The sequence below is a fragment of the Lepidochelys kempii genome, chromosome 1 (assembly GCF_965140285.1).
Source record: "Lepidochelys kempii isolate rLepKem1 chromosome 1, rLepKem1.hap1, whole genome shotgun sequence".
Classification (NCBI taxonomy): Eukaryota; Metazoa; Chordata; order Testudines; family Cheloniidae; genus Lepidochelys; species Lepidochelys kempii.
This window is the reverse complement of record NC_136380.1, coordinates 246098850-246116227: the sequence shown is the minus strand read 5'-3', so window position 1 is coordinate 246116227 and position 17378 is coordinate 246098850. Positions and strand designations below refer to the sequence as shown.

Sequence of the window (17378 nt, the reverse complement as noted above, 5' to 3'; positions counted from 1 at the left end):
GCCAGAAGGAGGCACCACCCAGTGGTGAGTAGAGCACCCCATGACACTAAGGTAAAGTGTTCACTTAGAAGTTGGGCCATACCTGGATTATCTTTAATCTCCACCCCATCCTCAGTGTCTAACAGTCCCACTTCTTCTTTCCTTGTTTTCTTTTTATTTATATGGCTAACGCACCTTTTACTATTGATCTCTGTTACATGGGTATAAATCAGGAGTCAATCCATTTAACCAAAGGGCCAAATTCTGTTCTTTGTTACACTGATATTAAATTTTGTATAAATTCTATTGAAACCAAGGGAGTTACACTGGCATAAAACCAGAGTAATAGAGCAGAATCTAGGCCATACAGTTCAGCTGTATATCTAGTCTCCTTTCTAGTCTCCTGTCCTTCTCTGCTACAAAGTTTGCTCCTCTTACAAATCATTATATTTGTCCCCTGTTATAACTTATAGGGGTTGATTAACTGTTGGTTTGGGGTTTTTTGTTGGCAGCATTAGCAACGTGTACATTTCATTTCTTCTTCATGAATATTGCTTTAATGGGCACCTACAAAAGCTTTGTCCCCTAGCAACAATTCTCTGCAAGTTCCACTTATAAATCAATGCTAGCTAGACTGAGTGAGTGGAAGGGACTGAGGTATTAAACTCTCTATTGGTCAAATGTTTTGGGTTTTTTTATTATTCACTTGATTGTTAATTTTTAAAAAAAGCTTTCATTGTCCATTTTTTCTCTTCGTCTAATACCCACTGATTCTCTATCAGTGTGCTACAAAAACCTTAACAGTGATAGATCTTGAAGTGCTCTCTGACATTATATGAATCAGCACAAGCCAAAGCCCAGGGAGACTTAGAGATGTGGGCAATTCACTAACAACTGAAACGGCATCAAAGCACTCTAAATATGACAGACAGCTGTCATGTCTGTATAATGCAAACGATGTCATACAGTATTGATCTCCAGCTGGCCTATGTCTTTAGGGACCAGTTTTGCCCGGCGTGGTTCAGTGGTACATTGCGGCTTCCACAGGTATTAGTGTAAACTGTTTTGACCAGCTATATAAGCCTATGCCTACTATGAGAGTAGGGGAGAAACTCATTTTGCCAAATCTTTAGCACTTAAATATGATTCAAATGTTTCATTAATGATGTAAGATTATAACTCATTTCCCCTAACTCCCAGCCCAGCACTCCTTTCCTTAGGCCAAAGGGTACTGTGACAATCTATACCTCAGGGGGCGCCCTGTAACCCCTATATTTATGACTAGTATATAATTGTAATATTGCATATAAAGCATGCCATGTGAGGTATCATGGGAAAGATTATGATCTGCTGAAACCGCTGTTCCATCTAAATATGTGTATCATTAGTGCATACAAAGTTATGAGAATTGTGTTGTATGGTTGTCACTAAAATATGCTGTCGGCTTGGGAAGTGCCCAGATATTAGCTCCCCCAAAGATAATAACCAGGGGCATAAGCAACTCCCGGGTGGGCAAGTGTTGAGCAACCAACAGCCACTGTCCAGGAAGGGGGCTACAGTACAATGACTCACCTGCACAAGGCCACACAAGTGGAATTGCTCAACCTTGCCAGGTGGTGACTCAGCAATGCCCATCAGACATGCCTGGACTTGTGTTCTCCAAGCACATGGACTAAGGCAGTGGTTCTTAACCTGGGGTGCACGCACCTGCTGGGGGTGCAAGATGCCCTTTCTGGGGGTGTGAGATGTGCCAGATTTTTTTAGAAGGTAAATCATCAAAAACACAAATTAAGCACAGGCACATAAATACAACTACTATGTTTTATCAAACATATGTATGTATTAACATTATATCTCTATATAAACGATTATTGTAATATACAAACAACATTTATTTTCAAGTTTTTAAGCTAATTGTAGTGAAATTATCTCGCTACAAAATACAGTGTACCGCCACGTTGCTGGGTATTTCTTGATGCATGCGCAGATGATGATGCTTTGTTTGAATTCAGTTAGCCGCTAACTGTTAGCAGGTTGGTTACAGTTCACTTCCACAGCAAAACTCTGCAACATCTCTGGGTAGTACTTGCCTATTTTTGTGTGCCTACTGCGCTATTTGCGGTGAGTAATAACATCTATTTAATATGCATTTAAAAGTGTATAGGCCCCCCATCTCCATTTATATATTTTTTCATTAAAGTCGTCATTCCATTTGCGTTTCTGTGTTCGTTACAGGTTCACTTGTATGACAGAGAAGGATGGAAATCAACGACCACAATGTGTACTGTGCAGCTCGTTATTTTCAAACACAAATCTCAAATCATCAAAGCTGTCTGCACATTTCAACAAACAGCACGGTGGTGCAGCTGTTGGACATGACATTGACACCTTGAAGTCTACGAGGGCACAATTTGATCATAGTGAAACCTTGAGGACGTTTGGGTTTGTATCACTTGAGAAGCCCTTGTTACAAGCATCCTATCAAGTTGCGTATTTGTGTGCCAAGAAAAAGAAGCCTCATACAATAGCTGAGGAATTAGTGAAACCTTGTGCATTGGAAATGGCAAAAATAGTATTGGGGCCAGATGCACAAAAGAAGCTTCAGCAGGTTCCCTCGTCAAATGACGTGATCCATTCTAGAATTCATGCAATGAGCCAGGATATCTTGCAGCAAGTTTCAGAAGATATCAAAGCTAGTCCTCTTGAAGTGGGTATTCAGCTTGACAAAAATTCTTGTTCTGTGAACCATTGCAATTAACTACAAAAGGAATCGATGTGTTCAATCTCGTCAAATACTACTTTTTGAAGCATAAGATAACACTTGATGTGTGTGGATCAATTTGCACCGATGGTGCCTCTGCCATGCTAGAAAAAATTTCAGGATTTGTTGCCTATGTAAAGAAAGAAGTACCTCCTATCATGATCACATATTGTATGTTGCACCGTCATACAAGACTCTGCCTACAAAATTGAAGGATACTTTTGTCTACTGAGGTGAGCACAGTAAACTTCATCAGAGGACGTGCTCTAATCATTGCCTCTTCCATGCTTTTTGCAAAGAAATTGGTGCCGAGCACACGGTCCTTCTTTTCCATACAGAAGTGAGGTGGCTTTCCTGTGGTCGAATGCTACTCGTATTTTTGAAATGCGCGAAGAAATAAGTCAGTTTCTTTGTAACCAAAGCAGTAATTTAGTTGATGATTTCAAAAATAGAGAGTTTATCCTTTGCCTAGCATACACAGCAGATGTATTCACACTCCTCAATGAACTCAACACATCTGTTGAAGGAACTGGGATGAACACAGTAACGGCCAGAGAGAAGTTATCTGCTTTTATTCGGAAACTTCCAGTTTGGATAAAGCATGTTGAGAAATGAAATTTCACTCTTTCCTTTTCTTGAAGAAACAATTGTTTCAGAAAATGAAGGCATGACCATCGCAACTGAAGTGACAAAGCATTTGCAACAGTTGAGTGACTCTTTCCAAGAATATTTTTCCACTGGAGATCTTGATGTGGCAAAGAAATGGATACTGGATCCATTACTTTTTAACCTGGATTCCATCAACGATAGTGATTTGATGAAAGATGATCTCATTGAATTACGAGCCAATGGCCAAAGCCGAATGGAGTTTGAGACAATGAAGCTTGAGAATTTCTGGTGTACTCAACTAGCACTGTTTCCACAACTGGCAAAGACAGTGCTGGAGATCGTTGCGCCATTTGCGACTACATACGTGTGTGAGAGGATTTTCATCACTCTTACACATCAAAACAAAGGCCAGAAACCACCTAAATGCAAGGGAGGACATGCGTGTGGCTATTTCAAAAAAAGTTCCTCGTTTCTTGAACATCATCGGGAAAAAAATCAACAGCAGAAGAGTCACTGAGCCAGTAAACTTTTAAAAAGTGTATAATTTTTCGTGTATTAATTTTACTGTGAAATTAAAATAAATATATAATTCTGTCTTTCATTCTATAGTTATGATATATCTAGGTTTAAAGAACTGACCTACTTCAATGATTTTGTTAAGGGGTGTGAGAACATATTTTGAGAACCAAAGGGGTGCAGGCTACAGTAAAGATTAAGAACCACTGGTCTAGATAAATGTGCAGTGAAACATGGCAGACTTCCTACTGCACACATGCAAATGGTGATTAACTGCAGCTTACAACTCAGCCAAATCTGGAATGATTTCCAAGGGGATAGTGATAGGCAATTCTGATTCCAGGACCTCCCTCCCCACCCCTGCCAAACAAATTTCAAGTTCCTACTCCAACCCCTGAGGCACTAAAACTGTTTTAAAAAATAGCTGGAAAAATATTTTACATCAAAATGATCTATTTTTTCATTGATCTCATTTTCAGAACAAAATTAACCTCTTGGGATCCACCCCTCCAGAAAATCCTAAGAAACACATCAAGTAGGGAAATTTTCAGCCCAAAAGGTTAGTTTTGACAGTTATAAGCAACTCAAAGGAAGAGGTATGGGGAAACTGTTAAGCAACCTTAATAAATATCAAATATAATTATTTATATATTTGGCTACAATGCTTTCTGCATCAGTTACAGTATTCTGACCTGTGTTAGCACAGAAGGAACATTTAAGTCATTCACTGGTATTTTTCTTATAAAATGTGAAAAAATCACCACAAAGATAGTTTGCTATGAAAGAGAGGCAAAATCCTATCCCACTTCCAAAAAGGAGCAGGAAATTTCCTTGTACCACAAAGGATTCCATCATTCGTTTGATAATTTGATTTTACACCCAATGCCAGACACAAAGCTGATTACCCATTCTGCACACCCTTCAGCTGTAAATATTTCAAAGCTGACTGTTTTATGTCCCTTCTCCATAACAAAGTTACAATCTGCAGAATGTTTGTAACCTATAGTGCTCGTTGTAAAGATTTAATGGCCTTGGTCCCAGAAAGGAATTGTTCTCAAGAAATAAGCTTTGGTCCGTTATGGCAGATTAGATTTACATTCAAAGTAAAATAAAAAATAAGTTTCTAAGCAACACATTCTTTAAAAATAAAAACAAGGAATGTGCTAATGGGGTTGGAGTCCTGGTTAAACAAAGCCAAGAAACCAAGTAGAAAATAGCTGACTTTAGTTAGAACTAAATGCAACTATATGAGCAAAATGGATTGGGAGCTAGTGAGAGGGTATCTGAGATGCACTTGATACTACTCAGGGTCAGTGTACAAAGATGTCTGTAAGCCACCTTTATGCTTTACCCTGTTCCCAGAGCCAGTCAATTCCTGACATAAAGCTGGGCTTTAGGGCTGCTCTACTTTGTGGAAGCTGCAAGTGGCTTCTAAGGGGCCATTCTGGCAGCCAGGGAAAACCCTTCCCCCTTGACCATCCCCCTTGCACTGAGGGGATGCCACCTGACAACTCCCCCACACAAGAGGAATCCTCAAAAGGTTATATCTAGAGGTCACTCAGAGATTTGACTCAGCCTGATGCGGTCCAGTTGCACAGAAACTGCAGTCACTCAAAGCTCTCCAGCCAAGGTATCCGTTACCAAGAACCAATGCTGAACCATACCCTGAGGACCTGGCACGATCCCCTACAAACTACTGAAATTGCTGGCTTTACTAATTAACTCCTATGGATCTCCTGTTAAGCAATCCTTGCACACAGTGTTTTGAACTTTCTGTGATATAAATTATTTCTTAAGGATTGAAAAGATTCCAGGAAGGTGCAAATTTATTGTGAAATCTATTTGTATTTCCAATATGTCGCTGGTGATTCTGCAGCTCTGGTTGCCCCATCTAAAAAAAAAAAGATATATTAGAATTTGGAAAGGTGCAGAGAAAGATCAACAAAAATTATTAGGAGTATGGAACAGTTTCCATATGAGAGTGAAACAAAAAAACCTGGGACTGGTCAGTTTAGAAAAGCTAGGACTAAGGTGGGAAATGACAGAAGTCTCTACAATCATGACTGGTGTGGAGAAAGTGAATAGGGAAGTCTTAATTAGCCTTTCACATAATACAAGAACTAGGGGTCACCCAATGAAATGAATAGGCAGCAGGTTTAAAACAAACATAAGGAAGTATTTCGTCACACAACAGAGTCAACCTGTGGAACTCATTGCCATGGGATGTTATGAAGGCCAGAAGCATAACTGGGTACAAAAAAGAATGAGGTAAGTTGATGGAGGATAGGTCCATCAAAGTCTATTAACCAAAATGGCGTGGGACGCAACCCCATGCTCTGGGTGTTCCTAAACCTCCAACTGCCAAAAGCTGGGACTGGATGGATCACTTGAAATTGCTCTCTTCTGTTCATTTCCTCTGAAGCATCTGGCACTGACCATTGCCAGAGACAGGATATTGGACCAGATGGACCACTGGTCAGACCCAGTTTGGTTATTCCTATGTTCCTGTGCAATAGCGTAAAGGATATTGTGACAGGGTCAAGCCAGATAGCTACAGGAGAGTGATCGAAGGCAGATATATTAGCCCCAGGTTAAGTAGGTCCCTTTTCCCTGGGTAAGATAACAGGGAAGGTTCCAGAACAATCTGGAACTTTCTGGAAAAAATTAAGACAGACAGGCTGAACACCTGCAGCCAATCAAGAAGCTGCCAGAATCAATTAAGACAGGCAGGCTAATCAGGGCTCCTGGGCTTAAAAAGGAGCTCACTTCAGTTTGTGGTGTGCATGCGAGGAGCTGGGAGCAAGAGGTGCAAGAAGCTGAGAGTGAGAAGGCGTACTACTGGCACACTGAGATGTACAAGTGTTATCAGACATCAGGAGGAAGGTCCTGTGGTGAGATTAAAGAGGGTGTTGGCAGGAGGCCATGGGGAAGTAGCCCAGGGAGTTGTAGCTGTCACGCAGCTGTTACAGGAGCCACTGTAGACAGCTGCAATCCACAGGGCCCTGGGCTGGAACCTTGAGTAGAGGGCGGGCCTGGGTTCTCCCCATCCCTCCAACTCCCTACTTGATACCGGAGGAATTGACCTGGACTCTGGGTTCCACCAGAGGGGAAGTCTCTAGCCTGTTCCCCGATCCACTAGGTGGATCAGCAGAAACTGTGGGGATTGTTCTTCCTTTCCCGATGCTGGCCAGTGATGAGGCTAACTGAATGAACGGCAGATTTGAGCCACGAAAGTGGCCAAATTGAAGGCTGCCGTGAACCTCTGAGGCGAGCAAATCTGCCAACAAGCAGAGGAGGAACTTTGTCACAGTATCTACATTCACAGACACCTGTAGGCAAAATTCTGTTCTGTTACTGCAGAGTAACTACAGTGGGATTGCCGCAATGTAAGCAAACAAGTGGTGGAGGGAGAAAACAAAACTTTCATGTGTAGGTGAAAGACCTGTCCTATGGAACAAAGGCTTTCCACTGGTGCTGCAGCCATCCATCTCAAGAAAAAGTATACCCCAGCCCTATCTGAGAGAAAGCAGACTCTCGACATGTCTAAATTGGATGCAGGATTCTGCTGCACACTGTCTGACCTCTGTTTAGCCATGCAATCAAAGCACCAAAGATCTGCCGGAGAGCTGATTCATAAGGTAAATGATGCAGCTTAGGTCAGGTCCACGGAACCATGGAACACAACTACATGGGAAGGACGGAGGTGGAAGGGACAGTACTGCCCACCAGTCTACAAAGATTGTTTTATGGTCTGGGATCAGAGCTGAGGTTTCTGTGAACTTCTGACTTACTTGAATGGCTTCTCTTTTACTGCATTTGCTCTACATTAGTATTCTAGCAGGTGAGCGTACTGGCGAAGACATGCAGGAAAACAGCAAATTTTATACGAACAGTGAGAATGTTCCCAGGTTACTGTTAACTATTTGTATTGTGGTAGTGCCTAGAGATCCCATTCTGGATCAGGGCCATACTGCATGGAAGTATGACTGACTTTCTGCTCATTGCAGGCCACAGAACCTCACTCATATCCCTCCTATAACAGACCCATAACTGGCTGAGTTACTGAAGTCCTCACATTACGATTTAAAGACTTCAAGTTGCGGAGAATCCACCACTTACACTAATTTAAACCTGCAAGTGACCTGTGCCCCATGCTGCAGAAGAACATGGAAAAACCCCAGGATCTGTGCCAATCTGACCTGAGGAAAACTCCTTCCCAACCCCAAATATGGCGATCAGTTAGACCCTGAGAACGTGGGCAAGACCCACCAACCAGACACTTGGGAGAGAATTCTCTGAAGTAACTCAGAGCTCTCCTCATCTAGTGTCCCATCACCAGCCACTGGAGATATTTGCAGTTGCAGATGGGCCACATGACATTGTAGGCAGCTTCATCATACCATTCCTTCCATAAACTTATCAAGCTCAGTCTTGAAGCCAGTTAGGTAGTGATGTGGATGCCTATTTGATGCCCATAGGCAATCAGCTGATGTGGACACAAACAAATGCTTATAAACTGGCCATCAACATGTTTAGGCTTGAAATTAAACGAAGGTCTCTAACCATCAGAGGAGTGAAGTTCTGGAACAGCCTTCCAAGGAGAGCAGTGGGGGAAGGGGGGAGGAAACCTGGTATTTATCTCTGATGTATTTATAGAGCGCCATCATATCTCCCCTCAGCCTGCTTTTGGTTAGGCTAAACAAGCCAAGCTCTTGGAGTCTCCTCTCATAAGGTAGGTTTTCCATTCCTCTGATCATTCTAGTAGCCCTTCTCTGCACCTATTTCAGTATGAATTCCTCTTTCTTAAACTTGGGAGACCAGAACTGCACACAATATTCCAGATGAGGTGTCACCAGTGCCTTGTATAACGGTACTAACACTTCCCTGTCTCTACTGGAAATACCTCACCTGATGTATCCCAGGACTGCATTAGCCTTTTTCACAACCACATCACATTGGTAGCTCATAGTCATCCTGTGCTCAACCAATACATCCAGATCTTTCTTCTCCTCTGTCACTTCCAACTGAAATCCCCAGCTTATAGAAAACATTCTTGTTGTTAGTCCCTAAGTATATGGCCTGTCATTCTGCACTATTACATTTCATCCCATTTCTATTACTTCAGTTTTCATGGTCATCCAGATCATCTTGTCTGATATTCCGGTCCTCCTCCATATTGGAAAGTATTGGTAACTTTGTGTCATCTGCAAATTTTATGAGCACACTCCCAATTTTTGTGTCACGGTTGCTAATATAAATGTTAAATAAGATTGGTCCCAAGCACTGTTCCCTCTAAGCTGTGCGCGTGTGCGCACGCACACAGATCCTAAACCCCGCGCACACAGCAAAACACCGCGCGCACAAAAATTTGCACTGAAGCACAACAATTTGCACAGAAGAAATTTTTTGCGCACACGGCCTGTCAAAAATTAGAGGGAACATTGGTCCCAAGACTGATCCCTGAGGAACTCCACTGGTAACCTCCCTCCAGCCTGACAGTTCACCTTTCAGTATGACCCGTTGTGGTCTCCCCTTTAACCAGTTCCTTATCCACCTTTCAATTCTCATATTAATCCCCAGGTCCCTGGGCAAATACAGCAGTTGTTGAAATAAGGGTATATTGAACCAAGAGGGCTTCCCCATAGGTGTTTAATATAGTGATTACAAAGTAGAATGTAGGGTAGTTTGTTTGCTGAGTACTGACAATGTGCTTAGTGGTGCAGAGAAAAGGGAGAAGAAAATGGGGCAGGGATCAAAGAACTTACAAACTGAACAGACAATTCGGCCACACAAAGATATTGGAGTAACACTGCAGGGCTTCAAGGAAGAAATGGGTTTTGATGAGAGAGTTAAAAGGAGAAAGTGGATGTCAGCAGCACTAGGATAAGACAAGAGTGGTTTACCAACATATATTTTTCCTTTTTTCCCTGTGCTCTTCTGTCTTGGCTCAAAGACTGGTGTGATTATTCTAATAATGCATTGTACTTACTAAGCTAAATTGTGTTCTCAGAACCCTCGTTGCATCAGAGTCAAGGAGACCATAATTTGCCCCACTGAGTGAAAGTTACACTGTACAGGAAATTTGAGAGCATGTTACAAGCCCCCCAGCATACCTGTGAAGTAAGCAATATTTACATCTTGAAGGGTAAATGGGATTTTGCTACAAAAGACATTTTTGATTGGAACTATATCACTGTTCTGTATAAATTCCCTTCTCTCTCCCACTCTCACCACACACACGCACTTCCCTGCTGCAGGAGCTGAACATGGACATATAGTCACCATGTACTCGGACAGAGAGCTCAAGAATGGGCTGGTCTCATTCTGGCCCATGTTGCCAGATTGTGCCCTGTGACTCTCTTCCCATACAGAGGGCAGGGGTCAGCTGCCTAAATGGCATTTTACACCCCCTTCTCTTTTCCTAGAGCCCATGGAAGTCTCCTGGTGGGGCCTAGCAATCTGGTGGGAAGAGGGATGGGGCTGGGCAAAGGGGATGTGACTGAGACTTCACAAAACACCAAGCTGAGCTGGCTTCTTGCTGTGCAACAGGCTTTCAAGGGGCAGGAGCATGAGGTAGATTGAGTGAAAACCATGAGTTTCAGAGGCCAAAATCCCCTTGTTCTTGCCACGGAGAAGGCAATCCCCACCCCCAGTTGGAAAAGTTCAAAGGAAACTTTTAAAAGTAATAGATCAAATTAACTTTTATTTCATTAGCCTACCTGAAGTAATACTGCTAAATTGCAAAAGCCTTTGGTATCTTACATAAGCATAAATAAAAGCTCAAGCCACTGCTGCTTGAGAGAAGGGAATAGAATTATTTTTCTCTTTACCTCAAATAAACTCTTGGCTTGGTCTTTCTGAGCACGTCGGTAATCTGAAAGCCATTTCAGTATTCATTGGTGCCCTCTGCTGGAAAGAAGAATAAATCAACAGGTTCAGCAATCCTGATCCTGCAGTTCTCACTCCAGCAAAACTCCCATTGACTTCAAGTTGGTGTTTTGCCCGAGTGCAGACTGCAGCATTGGCACCAGACGGGGTCTAGTTACCATGCATTCATTGTTCTTCTCAAAAGAAACAGCTGTTAGGTTTCTTTAGCATATGTCTGGAATAATCAGGACAGTAAAAACTATTTGAGTATCCGTTCATTGATTAAAGGCATCAGATCATGGTTGCGTTGATCACTTAAATCTCACGCTATGTCAGATTACTTCTGAAAAGATAAGTTGCCACAAAAAGTGACTGAATGCTACTTGTTAGTGGTTTAAGTAACATTTAGATATACAGTGATCACATAGCAATTTGTTTTAAGAATTAATCTGCATTTCAAGTGTGACAAATATTTTGATTTTTGGCAATAGTCATTGGGATCACTGGGAGAAATTTATCCTTGATGGAATTCCATTTAATTCACTGGAGTGACATCAAAATGGATTTGATCTGATATGCTTAATATCTATTAAGCTGAAACTAGTAGGAATAAACTGAGTTTACATTCATTATAAATCACTTTGCACACTCAGACGATTCTATGCTGCATCTTAGGCCCCAATCCTCCAATGGAATTCCATTGGGGCAGAGCTCTGTGTCTGCTCAGAGCCCACTGACTTCCATGCAGCTCTACATGTTCACAGGGACATTCGCTGCATTGTAAACGCTTTGCAGTAAGGAAGGCATCTTACTCGGCATGTAAAAAGTGCTGTTAATTTAGCATGCAATACAAATCATTAATGACAGCAGCACCAAAACAAGGAAATCGGGAGTAAATTCATCTTCGCAAATGTGTTAAGTATTGTGAGAAGGGAAAAGACTGGAAAAAATCACCAATATTTCTTTGGCCGTGAGCTTGATTGATGCCGTGTTTGATATTCTTGTGGGAACATCAGCATGTACTGTACATCCCAACTTGTTTCAGAAATAGCTTGTACATATTGTATGAGGCAGACTACAATCCTAATGCTCAAGTGCTGGTGCAGAAAGTACATTTTCATATGTCACTCATACGAGTGTTTTCTCACAGCATTTTTCAGATTTTGTGGCTGACATGAAACAGTTAACTTTTTAAATGTCCTATAGAAGGAAACCAAACAGTGACTTTCTCCACTATCCTTCATTTTAAGACTGTAATTTACTATTGTAAGTGGTCTGAAAATTGGTTAGTGACCCAGAAATGGGATCAACGGTCTCCACCCACCACCTCCCAACTACATGGGCTGTATTTGATTTCCATGCCTCCCACATTGCCCTGGTAAATGGAAATTGAGATCATTTTATTGATTAAATACCATGGGGCTGGAGCTGGGGTTGCTGCCGTACCTATTGGCTTGAAGTAGTAATAACCCAAATACATGGGTTTCCATCAGCAGCACCCCACTAAAAATTGTTTCAGCACCCCTAATTAAATATTTATCTTTCCCTCTTGTTCTCCATTTCCAATTCAGACAACAAAGGAAATCTGTTTTAAAGTGGCTGCATTGTAGAGTCACCCCATGTTTGATAGTGTGCTGTTATTCTGTAAAACAAAAGAGGAAACCGATGTCCTATGCTGTTGGCATGCACCTGCCAATGGAGAAGAATGGAGGTATTGGCAAAGAAGGCTTCTTGTAGTTAAACTGTGTCCTTGTCTGTACCTTTGAAAGCTCTTGTCACTTTTATTGAAGGAGCTCTTCAGAAACCTTTTTTGGGCCTTTTTTGTTCAGTTTGGACAGACTAAGCAGCTAAGTGGCAGTTCAGAGGATTACTCCTCTTTCTTACCTGGATACCTTTCTGGGCTGTTGATTTATTTTAGACCCTACTTGTAAATGTGTCTCAAATTGAGCTGCCTTTTTTACACCTGTTACAACTCGCTTTTTTCTCCCTAAAATTAGGTGTACTGACAAGCAAACATCACACAGAAAGGAAGCACAAATTGCCACACCTGATCTTAATCCAACATGGAATGTAACATACCATAGCTATCCTGTCACCAGTCATCATCACTATAGGAATATGTTGTATTATAGGGGAAAACAATGCATGATCTGTAGAGACAGATGGAGGACAGAAATCCCATTTCTCAAGGGTCTGGAGATTTTGAAATTTGGCTTTTTCAAGTCTCCACAAACGAAAATTCCAAAAAGCTTTTTTCACTTCTGACCAACCAACTTATTTCAACTTTGACTTTATAGAATTTTCTATTACAATATAATACAAAATAAAATAATTCAAAACAAAGTGATTTCAAAACTAAAAATTGAAACCTTTCATTCTGAAAATGTTGTCATGACACTTTTGATATGTGTCAACTTTTTTCAGTTTTTTTCAGAAACAAAATTTTGGCAAAACTGACTTTTATTTTTTCACAAAACATTTTGATTTTACTGGAACTGCATTTTCCAATGGAAAAGGGTGTGAAAGGGCAAAGCCTTATTAAATTAAGTGCAAGTACCTTAGGAGCTCATTGTAGGAAAAAATGCAACAGTTTATATATTGTGGGATTATCTGTAACATCTCTAGCGAGGAGACCAGACTACGCAAACCCTGGAAAGTATTATGAGTTTCAAATGACTCTTTGAATCTATGTGAACTTTTAAAGTTATGTGGGTTTCCCAGGAAATCTCTAGGCAGAGTTACATGCAAATGTAAACCCTCTGGTTATGCAAGAATTCAGCTCTTGGAGCTTTGCTCTGAGGGGACCTTTTGTCTGCTGCTGACCACCTGTTACATGAGGGCCGACCAAAGACCCCAACTGTATAAAGAAAAGACTCTGATTCATTAGGCTGCTTGTTCTGAATCAGGACAGTTAAGAACTTATGATCGCAGAAGAACCCCTTAGTGGGGTTTGAAGGACAGTTAACCTGCCAGAACCCTGTTTGGGGTTGTGGTGATCTCTGGTAAGCTTATTAGCATTGTTTGTAATATTTTCACTTTGATGCTTTTGGCTTAAGAATAAATGTGTTTGCTTAGAAAAGAGCTGTGTGGTAAGTTAACTGTGGGCAATTATGGTATTTACAGCATCTGAAGAAGAAAGGCAGAGCAGGTCTACTGAGGCAGTCTGCCCAGTTTGGGAAATTCTGTGTAGGCAGGGAACTGTGCAGCCTGGAAAATACGCCAGTCAAGAGGGAAAGAGATGCAGGTCTCCACACAGGAGAAGTGATGGCTGGGAGCTGGCAGCTGAAGTGTGTGTGCCCTTCCTGGACCATGATGGGAAAATACAGGTGCAGTTGCCCTGACCAGTGACAAATGATCCAGTCAGTGTTGTTTGTTCGCCCACCTCTAACGATCTTACTACAACAGAAAGCATCACCTTGTGCCCTGACTCAGTCTTCGCACATATAGACTTGATTCTGCCACCTCTACTGACATCAAGCACTTCCTCACTCATGTGAACAGTGCCACTGATTCCACTGGGGCTACTGAGCATGAGCTGGGGCAACAGAATTAGTCCAAACCTGAATGCTTTATTTCTAAAATGGTTATGAAAATTATTTCACTTTAATAACAAGAGAACCTCTGTTAGACTAATATTCCGCATATATTAAAATCCCCCATTACTGTCAGATGGGGTACCAGAATAATGCATTCATGATCCTGAAATCCTCCATTTGATACTTCTATTGAAGAGAGTCTTTTAAGGAGAGTAATTAAGCCAAAGCTGTCAGCCTCTCTTCTTATGGCTGCTTTGCAGCAGGGATTTTTGATAAAAGAACAGTAGGACTGCAAATTAGCTTGTCTTTCATTGCGATAATCTCCAAATCAGTTACACAAGTGTATTGAATAAACAAGTCAAACACTTTTTTTATAGCGAATCCAGTTTTTGTAAAAGGCGATAATTCTGGGAATGGATGTCCTTGATTTTCTGTAAAGCCAGTACAGCAGAGGCCAAAGGAACCGCTCTCCCTTATAAAACACAAAACAACTTTTAGGTTCATTCTATGCTCGAAAGCTCTGTTCCTGCAAGGTGTACAGCTGGCCAAGACATTCTTCCCCCCGCCCGCCAAGAAAAGTTTCAAGTTTTTGTCAAAAATTATTTTCATTTCCTTATTTTTCAATAATAATTGAACCCTGGACGGACCCTGGACTTCAGAAAAGCAGGCTTTGACAACCTCAGGGAACTGATGGACAGGATCCCCTGAGAGAATAACATGAGGGGGAAAGGAGTCCAGAAGAGCTGGCTGTATTTTAAAGAATCCTTATTGAGGTTACAGGGACAAACCATCCCAATGTGTAGAAAGAATAGTAAATATGGCAGGTGACCAGCTTGGCTTAACAGTGAAATCCTTGCTGATCTTAAACACAAAAAAGAAGCTTACAAGAAGTGGAAGACTGGACAACTGACAAGGCAAGAGTATAAAAATATTGCTCGGGCATGCAGGAGTGAAATCAGGAAGGCCAAATTACACCTGGAGTTGCAGGTAGTAAGAGATGTTAAGAGTAAGAGTAACAAGAAGCAGCTCCCAGACTGCTGCACTGGGCATCACAAAATGGGGAAGAGATGGCCAGCCCTCTGTGGAGATAGAGGTAGTTAGGGACTATTTAGAAAAGCTGGACATGCACAAGTCCATGGGGCCGGACGAGTTGCATCCGAGAGTGCTGAAGGAATTGGCGGCTGTGATTGCAGAGCCATTGGCCATTATCTTTGAAAACTCGTGGCGAACCGGGGAAGTCCCGGATGACTGGAAAAAGGCTAATGTAGTGCCAATCTTTAAAAAAGGGAAGAACAGGCCAGTCAGCCTCACCTCAGTCCCTGGAAAAATCATGGAGCAGGTCCTCAAGGAAACCATTTTGAAGCACTTGGAGGTGGGGAAGGTGATCAGGAACAGCCAGCATGGATTCACCAAGGGAAGGTCATGCCTGACTAATCTAATTGCCTTTTATGATGAGATTACTGGTTCTGTGGATGAAGGGAAAGCAGTGGATGTATTGTTTCTTGACTTTAGCAAAGCTTTTGACACGGTCTCCCACAGTATTCTTGTCAGCAAGTTAAGGAAGTATGGGCTGGATGAATGCACTATAAGGTGGGTAGAAAGCTGGCTAGATTGTCGGGCTCAACGGGTAGTGATCAATGGCTCCATGTCTAGTTGGCAGCCGGTATCAAGTGGAGTGCCCCAAGGGTCGGTCCTGGGGCCGGTTTTGTTCAATATCTTCATAAATGATCTGGAGGATGGTGTGGATTGCACTCTCAGCAAATTTGTGGATGATACTAAACTGGGAGGAGTGGTAGATACGCTGGAGGGGAGGGATAGGATACAGAAGGACCTAGACAAATTTGAGGATTGGGCCAAAAGAAATCTGATGAGGTTCAGTAAGGATAAGTGCAGGGTCCTGCACTTAGGACGGAAGAACCCAATGCACAGCTACAGACTAGGGACCGAATGGCTAGGCAGCAGTTCTGTGGAAAAGGACCTAGGGGTGACAGTGGACGAGAAGCTGGATATGAGTCAGCAGTGTGCCCTTGTTACCAAGAAGGTCAATGGCATTTTGGGATGTATAAGTAGGGGCATAGCGAGCAGATCGAGGGACGTGATCATTCCCCTCTATTCGACATTGGTGAGGCCTCATCTGGAGTTTTGGGCCCCACACTTCAAGAAGGATGTGGATAAATTGGAGAGAGTCCAGCGAAGGGCAACAAAAATGATTAGGGGACTGGAACACATGACTTATGAGGAGAGGCTGAGGGAGCTGGGATTGTTTAGCCTGCAGAAGAGAAGAATGAGGGGGGATTTGATAGCTGCTTTCAACTACCTGAAAGGGGGTTCCAAAGAGGATGGCTCTAGACTGTTCTCAATGGTAGCAGATGACAGAACGAGGAGTAATGGTCTCAAGTTGCAGTGGGGGAGGTTTAGATTGGATATTAGGAAAAACTTTTTCACTAAGAGGGTGGTGAAACACTGGAATGCGTTACCTAGGGAGGTGGTAGAATCTCCTTCCTCAGAGGTTTTTAAGGTCAGGCTTGACAAAGCCCTGGCTGGGATGATTTAACTGGGAATTGGTCCTGCTTCGAGCAGGGGGTTGGACTAGATGACCTTCTGGGGTCCCTTCCAACCCTGATATTCTATGATTCTAAGGGTTTCTTCAGGTATGTTAGCAACAAGAAGAAAGTCAAGGAAAGTGTGAGCCCCTTACTGAATGAGGGAGGCAACCTAGTGACAGAGGATGTGGAAAAAGCTAATGTACTCAATACTTTTTTTGCCTCTGTCTTCACGAACAAGGTCAGCTCACAGACTGCTGCACTGGGCAGCACAGCATGGGGAGGAGGTGACCAGCCTTCTGTGAAGAAAGAAGTGGTTCAGGACTATTTAGAAAAGCTGGACGAGCACAAGTCCATGGGGCCGGATGCACTGCATCCGAGAGTGCTAAACGAGTTGGCGGATGTGATTGTAGAGCCATTGGCCATTATCTTTGAAAACTCATGGCAATCGGGGGAGGTCACGGACGACTGGAAAAAGGCTAATGTAGTGCCCATCTTTTAAAAAAAGAAAAGGAGAATCCTGGAAACTACAGGCCAGTCAGCCTCACCTCAGTCCCTGGAAAAATC

The 17378-nt window shown here is 42.3% G+C and overlaps 1 pseudogene; it reads left to right on the top strand.

The window, feature by feature from the left end:
- The first annotated feature begins 936 nt into the window (after positions 1-936).
- LOC140908488 (protein FAM200C-like) lies at positions 937-3882 on the top strand (annotated as a pseudogene).
- The last annotated feature ends 13496 nt before the right edge of the window (positions 3883-17378 follow it).